At 36.3% G+C, this 9460-nt stretch overlaps 1 long non-coding RNA gene across 1 annotated transcript; it reads right to left on the bottom strand.

The window, feature by feature from the left end:
* LOC127414881 (uncharacterized) lies at nucleotides 1–5748 on the bottom strand. The gene is made up of 4 exons (XR_007892864.1): nucleotides 5462–5748; nucleotides 4799–4893; nucleotides 4190–4359; nucleotides 1–480 (listed from the first exon to the last, which is right to left on the bottom strand). It is a non-coding gene; the product is annotated as an uncharacterized LOC127414881 (long non-coding RNA).
* Nucleotides 5749–9460: the final 3712 nt, after the last annotated feature.

Genomic DNA, 9460 nt, shown 5'->3' with positions numbered 1-9460 from the left:
AACAGGCATGTGATCAGCCAAGGGCAAAAAAGAAGTAAGGAAGCAACCCCAGCGAACCCCCACCACCACACACACACACACACACACACCTTATATTATATTAGGTCACACAGAGGAGGAATTGACCTTGGACGTTCGCTGTGAGGAGCCGCAACAATAACATTATCTGTGGGTGCTATCTCGATGCGCATGTTTTGCTGTTGGATTCTCCATTTTTTTGTGTGTTCTGGATGCTCCATATGTTTCCGCAGTGCAGTCTTACCATTTGCTCCATAATTAATAGGTTGGTTACATTCTGTATGTTGCAAATTGCCTTGCCTGGTTCACTGATTTTACTGAAACAATTCAGTGAAAGGGTGCACCCTTCAACCTGGACACTCTCCTGCAACCAACTCCATTTAAAATGATTTTTTACCACTTCATCAATTGTCTTTACTTCAGGGCTGTTCACATCTATCCTAGCCATGAGTTTTTGGTATGCTGGAAACAAAGAATAATATAAATAAATTACATGTAGAATTGTAATTCATTTATCTGACAGTAAAATGACAAATACAACACAACAAATAGTCTCTAATGTTAATAATAAAATGTTAAATCAATTATAAGTCGTAAGTCAACATCAGGAAGGAGGCTAAATCCTATAAGCAATTACTCAATTCTGATTGGCAATTTTAGTTTTATCAGTTTTTTTTTTTTTTAGCAGTTTAATAGTCAACTAACAATGTTTAATCAAATAGGTTGATACTTTGTGCAAAGCTGTCTTATTCTGATGTTAAATATGATTAACAAATGACATTCCTTCAATAATTAATCATTAATTTCAGCAATAATTTGCACACGTAAACACTTAATACTGTGGGCTCAGAAGAGCTCCACACACAGCTGCTAGATGGCGCCTCCAACTCATGCAGTGCTGTTGGCATTAATCCGCATGTAATAATAGTATTTAAAAACCCAGCATTTTGCAGTTTTAGTACATTTAAGTAGACCCTTTATTCCAGCGTGACTTAGAAACGAGGAGTAAGTCAAGCATTTGTATTGTTGTAAGCCATTAAATCGTGGAATGGCCTTAAAATTGTTTAAGGCCATTTCGCGATTCAGTCTATATATATAGTCTATAATGTTGCTTTCATGGATATCACATAGACAAGCAAGAATTCCAAAATGTTAAGGTTTTACAGCGTTTTGTAACTTATACTGTCATGTCCGTTGCAGTTTCCCACCGAAGTGAAAATGACACTTCGTTAATAAAGTTAATAACAAGTTAATAAAAATGACACTACATGTTTTTATGAGTACCAATCCATCTGTGTTTGGTGTCTACTTTTCACGGACTCTCTGGATTCATTAAGATAAAGATAACTTACCTGAATTACGCCCGGAATGACGCAGTCGTTCTGTGCATTCTCAACAAGCACGACATAGAATGTTGGAAGCGCCAAGGATACAGTTGGCGGGTTGGATGACGACGATGCGCGCAATCCCCCCCCCCCCCCCCAAAAAAATCGGATTTACGCAATTTACCTCGGTCATCCCACCTCGGTCAGAAAATACGGAAATCCTACATTAAGTTTGCATACCCTGGCAGAAATTGTGAAATTTTGGCATTGATTTTGAAAAAAACAATTATTTTATTCTATTCTATAGTCTTTTATTTAAGGATAGTGATCATTTGAAGCCATTTATCAACACATAGTTGTTTGGCTCCTTTTTAAATAATAATGATAACAGAAATCACTCAAATGTCCCTGATCAAAAGTTTACATACCCTTGAATGTTTGGCCTTGTTACAGACACACAAGGTGACACACACAAGGTTTAAATGGCAATTAAAGGTTACTTTCCCACACCTGTGGCTTTTTAAATTGCAATTAGTGTCTGTGTATAAATAGTCAATGAGTTTGTTAGCTCTCACGTGGATGCACTGAGCAGGCTAGATACTGAGCCATGGGGAGCAGAAAAGAACTGTCAAAAGACCTGCATAACAAGGTAATGGAACTTTATAAATATGGAAAAGGATATAAAAAGATATCCAAAGCCTTGAAAATGCCAGGCAGTACTGTTCAATCACTTATCAAGAAGTGGAAAATTCGGGGATCTCTTGATACCAAGCCAAAGTCAGGTAGACCAAGAAAGATTTCAGCCACAACTGCCAGAAAAATTGTTCGGGATACAAAGAAAAACCCACAGGTAACCTCAGGAGAAATACAGGCTGCTCTGGAAAAAGACAGTGTGGTTGTTTCAAGGAGCACAATACGACGATACTTGAACAATAATGAGCTGCATGGTCGAGTTGCCAGAAAGAAGCCTTTACTGCGCCAATGCCACAAAAAAGCCCGGTTACAATATGCCCGACAACACCTTGACACGCCTCACAGCTTCTGGCACACTGTAATTTGGAGTGATGAGACCAAAATAGAGCTTTATGGTCACAACCATAAGTGCTGTTTGGAGAGGGGTCAACAAGGCCTATAGTGAAAAGAATACCATCCCCACTGAGAAGCATGGTGGTGGCTCACTGATGTTTTGGGGGTGTGTGAGCTCTAAATGCACGGGGAATCTTGTTAAAATTGATGGCAATATGAATGCAGCATGTTATCAGATAATACTGGCAGACAATTTGCATTCTTCTGCACGAAAGCTGCGCATGGGACGCTCTTGGACATCCAGCACGACAATAACCCTAAACACAAGGCCAAGTTGACCCTCCAGTGGTTACAGCAGAAAAAGGTGAAGGTTCTGGAGTGGCCATCACTGACTCCTGACCTTAATATCATCGAGCCATTCTGGGGAGATCTCAAACGTGCAGTTCATGCAAGACGACCAAAGACTTTGCATGACCTGGAGGATTTTGCGAAGACGAATGGGCAGCTATACCACCTGCAAGAATTTGAGGCTCATAGACAACTATTACAAAAGACTGCACGCTGTCATTGATGCTAAAGGGGGCAATACACAATATTAAGAACTAATGGTATGCAGACTTTTGAACAGGGGTCATTTCATTTTTTTCTTTGTTGCCATGTTTTGTTTTATGATTGTGCCATTCTGTTATAACCTACAGTTGAATATGAATCCCATAAGAAATAAAAGAAATGTGTTTTGCCTGCTCACTCATGTTTTCTTTAAAAATGGTACATATGTTACCAATTCTCCAAGGGTATGCAAACTTTTGAGCACAACCGTATATACATACATACACACACACATATATATGTATATATATATATATATATATATATATGTGTGTGTGTGTGTGTGTGTGTGTATATATATATATATATATATATATATATATATATATATATATATATATATATATACACACACACATATAATTAAGTAGAATTAAAATGGTGAAATAATAGGGTAAAGTGTTCTTAATAGTTTTACATATAAACCCCCCCACCCCGTACAAAGCACAAGGGCCAATCACAGAACCTAATACTGAAACAGTTGTTACAGTCCTTAAAAAGGGGCCTACACACAGTTGTTTAGTGCATTTTCAACAGTAACAGTAAGATGGAAAGTGTGCTGAAAATATTTAAAGGATTGGGACTTTGAAGGTGGGGTATGCGATTCTAATCCAATACACGTCTTTTTGTCAAATTCATCGAATATCTCCTCACAGTATGTTAGCTGTCTGTTCAGTGTGTGCGCTGAAAAAATGCTCCGGTGTTTGTACACAGCCCTGGATCTGTAAATGGGAATTAAACAAAGTGGCTCAGACCGAGCCACACAACACTATTCCAGCCAAGATTTGTGTGTCAGGGAATGTTACATTACCATGGACATTCAGCTTACTTTCTAGCTTGCCAAGATATGCTGTTGTTGTGATGTTAGCTATAGTAGCAGGAGAGTTGTGAGTATCACTGTCTGCAGCTGGTTTGCTGGCTCTGGGAAACCGTCTCATCCTCTCTGGCTCTTAGCTTTACAGCAGCAACTGTAGAGACAGTTTGCTAACCCCCAACCTAGCTAAACTAACCTACAACCTAGCTAACGTTAGTTACATTACTTGCTGTGTCGTTGTTCGCTCTATATCATGGTATTTGTCATGGTATTGTCAAGGAATCACATACCCCACCTTTAATTATATGAAATGCTCACATCAAATATCTCATAGAATGACATGTCACTGTTCATTATCACTATGCACTTTAGTTTTCTTCAATCTCAATTCACTCACCCTTAGCCGACACTACATAACAGTTTTAACATTAACTCTGAGAAAGATCTCAGTCATTTTAGGAGGCATCCATAAGGAAGAAAATTCCATAACTCCAGGCTTTGGACACTGTGGGCGGCTTCTCTCAATGATCTTGTTAGCCATCATTAAACCAGTGGCCACCGCCTCATCTGTGAAAAGATCAAATCAAACGTCTGTTTGAACCTGCAACCTGTGTACAGTAATTCTGACACATCCTGTGCTCTTTTTAGATCACTTTAGCATGTATACAATTGTAATGTAAAAATCTGAAATCATGATAACTGTTATTATTGTTATCATCAGTAATTGTAGTATTAGTATCTGAATTAGCTGATCAGCTGGAAGTTACTGAATTTTGTTGACTGATTTTCTACTTTTCTCTGCTCTGTCATTGTAACTCTAACACTTAAGAGTGTGTTGTCTCGCAAAATAAGCAGTTTGATGATATAACCTGCTGACAAATTCATAATAATAAAAAATATTGAATCATAGTATGTGTAGTTGTAGCACTAACATTCCAGCCTTCATACTGCCTCAATTTGGTTATTCCATTTTCTAATGTTGTGTGAACACAACCAAAAAACAGACCTTGGTCATGTCTGTTTGCTTGTAGGAATCTTCTGAAGACATGTGGGAACATACAGCGAAATATGGTCCTGATGACTGGATTGAACTGAGATTTCCTGACATAGGAACAGAAGTGACAAGAAACAGGAAAAAAGAAAAAAAAGCACAGAAATAAGATAAGGGTTAATTGTAATTACTATTTAAGTACGGTTCCCACACATTTTCTGTGTCAAAATGCCACACAAATTTAACAAGGTTTTCATTATTACCTTAGTCAGCTTTATAACAATAATCACATGTAACGTTAGCTCTTTGGACTTCTATCAAGAGCTAACTGCATCTTTCACTTTTACTGCAAAGTTAGCACATTAAAAATAAGCTCAATAATACAACAACGACCACTACAAACTGAGTAACGTTTGTTTGCCTGTACTGAACTTAGCAGATACACCATCAAATTAAATTATCCCTCAGCTCATTAAAGGGGTTAAAACTTCAGCTCTGGTATTGTTTTGATAGCTTAAATCTGTACACTTTGACAACTTAGCTTTACCTTGCTGTTAGCTTGCACTAGCTTGACATCAGAACGCCACTATTCATAATAAAGTAACTAAAAACAAAGTAAGCTGTTTTCACTCCCAGCCAAGCAGCGGATATTTGACCAAAATAAAACCAAGACATTACCTTTAGTTGATGCTAAACATTAACACTTGGCGTGAACACGGACTTCTGTGCAGCCAGGCTGTCTCTTCCTTCTTCAGACAGACAGCTCTCCCGCACGCAGCTGGCGCTCAGATTCAACAGTTGATTCTCGGGCATTCATTGGCTGAACAGTTCCGGCAACGACGATTTTGTCCAATCACAACACAGAACTGTTTGCTGACCTCATTTTCTGTGGTTTACTGCCAAATATAAAATGATATTACGATTTACCACATTTTTTTTAAAGAGAGGGATAACGAATTACTAAAGCTAGGGTGTGTAATCCAGAGAGGCTAGCAGTTAGCAAGCTAGCTTTGAAAGCATAGAGGCGGGCCTCGCTTCAGAGGTGTCTCCAAAGCCACGCCTCCTCTATCACACATGAACACACACACAGATCTGAGTCTAAGAGCCAGGAGAAGAGAGACTTGTTGGTGGAACGGTTAGCAACGGTTTCAGATTAGCTCATGTAAAAATTTTTTTTTTTTTTTTATCATTTTACTCCGTAGCTGCTGTTAGCGTTGAGATAATTCGTAAATGTACACAAACTACATGAGCTAAATACATCATTACATTAACAAAATATATCAAAAACAAATCAAACCATGTAATTACCTGTCCAAATAAAAAACAGCAACCATGGCGTCATTTTTCAGACTCTTTGAATGCCGCAGTTGTCTCCAGCGTGGAAAAGCAATGCCAATGTTAATTCTGCTTTTAGCATGCTCTTGATCCAGACGTTTTTTCGTTGTAGAAGTTTCTAACACGGTCTTTCTTTTCTTGTTTCCTTTTACTGGTGGTTCGCCTTTCATTCTCGCGCTCGCTCTGTACAGTGTCAAGGAACTCGCGCTGATGACGTGTGATTGTCTGCACGAACAAGTTGCACGGCGGTATGCAAATATAGATTGACAGACAGGAAGGACATCCTATCATTACATTCGGACCGAATGCAATGATTGGTCGATCTTTTTTAAGTCCTGTCCTTTCCACAGAATATATGTATATATATTTACATTTAGACCACTTAAATTATTGATTGCTATCAGGATGTGAAGAGACTTTCAACCAGTATAACAAAAAACATTTCTGGAAAAGATTGCACATTATTAAATTATTTGAATCAAAATATCCTTTATTATTTTATTCCCGGTGTGTGTTTCTGTGTGTGTATGAAGGACCAGTGCATTATAATAAAAACAAGTATTGTGCTAGAGCGTAGAGATTAAAATATCCCTGTCCAAATATATTTTTACTTTTAAATCATTCATATTTGACCATAAGTCCAGGTTTGATCAAATGCAGATGTTAAGCTACTGTTTTTGGTTAAATGTAATGTCTTTGTTGATGTGGAACTTAAATAAATGTACCAAGCATTTAATGTTAGAAAACGGAAAGTTACTGTTAAATTGCAGTTGTCGTATTTTTTATTACACTGTATTGAAGTAATTTTATAGAACAGTTCTGTAAAATTGATTTTCATTAGGTTTTATAATGTGTTTATTACTTAAAATTTACAGCAAACATGCTTAAAAATAAAAAATTCAGTGTTTTTAAATAAATGCGCACAGAGCAGAAAAATGTAAAAAAAAAAAATAAATAAATTATTGGACAGTGTTTTTACACTGATAACTGTGTTTTTAACACTGATGAGTGTACTAAATTAACGCTCAAAACCATAAAAAAAAAAATTGTACAGTCGTGTTATAAAACGGTGGATTCTTATAATTTAAAGTTACAGACTTTGACTGCACTTTTACAGCAGATTTATTGAAAAACGTGTTTTTTCTGTATTTTACAAGTATATTCTCTTATTATGAAAAAGGCATTTATGGTAAATGTCAGAAATATATATATATATATATATATATATATATATATATATATATATATATATATATATATATATATATATATGTGTATATATATATATTTTTTTTTTTTTTTTTTACAATGTACATACATTTGCAACATTTTAAACGTTATTAAATGTTCAAATTACCTCAAAGACTATTACACATTATGACCACATGGATCAGGAACAATTTTACAGTGCATATTGACAAGCAGGTGTTTAGGAAAGTGGTGCTTTTTGGTGCTTAGTGTTTTGGGATTAAATAAAATCAAAAATGTCTTTTATCTTGAGGAAACTTTAGCCATGTAGTACCCTACTGATAATGAGCATACCATTTTCAAAGGAAATATAATAGACAGAGGAATACATGCTCTTTGTTTCAGTTATGTTAATATTTATAATAGAGTTTATGTGACCAAACTAAATCAATATCTCAGTATCCAAAATGTTATCCAGCTATGGCTTGATTTTTTTTTTTAAACCTGACGTGTGTTTGCCTGTTGGTGACTTTATTTGCCCTGTTTCAAAATAAATAAAAGCAAATAAATACTTACTAACAAAACAAAATATTGTTTTCTTTTTCAAACCAAACCAAACCAAAGACATGATCATCTTGAAAGAAACTTCTGTTTTTATTTTAAAGACTTAATCATTCTACAATATTAATACATTACATGTGACAGAAAATGCAATCATTTTTAACATTTAGTAAGGCCTACAGTAAAAATATAAAAATATAAAATTATTCATATTGATTAATATGCCTTCAGAGACACTATATTTTTTTATAAACATTTCTAAAGTCGATTTGCACACTTTATTTTACAAACTATTTACGTACGTACTGAGTAATAATGTACTGCTCTAATTGTGAAACAACTTTGTTATTGTACACGTCGTTATTGTAATTACAAAAGTGTACTCATTTTTACATAAATATGTGAGAAAAAAAAAATGTAAGGCGCTCGTGACAGTATATGTGGTGTTATAAAGTTCTGTGTAATGTCCAGCTGCTCAGCTATCCTCGTCATCTCCTTCAAGACTCGAGCTTGCATCAGAATGTGGTTCTTGGCCAGGAGCAGCGTTGCGATCTTGGTCAGCTTTTTCACGCCTTGATTCGGCGTGTATGGAATGACTGCTCGCAGGTCGTCCAGAGTATCGTTCAGATCAGCCTCTGTTAACGCGCATCGATAAGTAGCCGCAACGAGCTGGGTTTTTTCATTGTTCTTCTGTTCGTCGTGGAGTTTATGTGAAATCCATCTTCTAAACACTGAAAACTTTTCCTGTCCGTCTCCGGTGCTGCCTCTTCGATTATGTTATTATGGCCCGTGCGTAACTCGTCGGAGAGTTGCGTGCATGGGAACTCCATCAGCGAGACTGCAGTTCATGGGGGCAGAGAAGAGCAGTCCAGAGCCTTAGTCCCCAACTGGCACTGCATTCTCTCTCCTGGTGTTCATTCTATCTGCAAATATGATTATATTCGCCCAACGTCCCTTGCAGCTTGAGTTTTTTGCAGTGGTAAACTCATATTTGACCTGGCGAAACTTTTCAAGGATTAACGTTCTGTCCAGTCAAATCTGTGTCCGGCCACACAAACATGTAAAAGTGCTGTTTTTGACAATAAATAAATAAATAAATAAATAAAAATAAGGAAGAGGAAGCTGTTTGTTTTAAAACAGCCAATCATGAACCATGATGATAAATAGTTGCTATTTTCTGTTTTTAAAAACTGCGCAAAACATTGCTACTGGGGTAAAATTATATATATATATATATATATATATATATATATATATATATATATATATATATATATATATAGGTATTTTGTCTTAAACTTGCTGGTAATCAATCAGTTATGCAGAGAATTTGATATTTTTGAAGGCTTCTGTCATATAAACTGACTTTGTGAGAGATGGAAGAGACTAGCTGGCTTTGCTGTTGGAAACTGGGTCATCACGCCAAATTACTACTGGAAGACAGTTAATGTACCCAGTGGAAAATAGTATGCATCCAAGAGAGTGCACACATTTGCTAAATATATCCCTTAAAGAGTCAGAGGGAGACTGGACAATGCACAGACATAAACACACACTTATGACAAAAAGGTAAACAAAGATTATGTAAACATA

This window comes from Myxocyprinus asiaticus, chromosome 24, assembly GCF_019703515.2.
Source record: "Myxocyprinus asiaticus isolate MX2 ecotype Aquarium Trade chromosome 24, UBuf_Myxa_2, whole genome shotgun sequence".
NCBI classification, from domain to species: Eukaryota; Metazoa; Chordata; class Actinopteri; order Cypriniformes; family Catostomidae; genus Myxocyprinus; species Myxocyprinus asiaticus.
The sequence above is the reverse complement of the archived record's forward strand: the minus strand, read 5'-3'. Positions and strand labels throughout refer to the sequence as shown.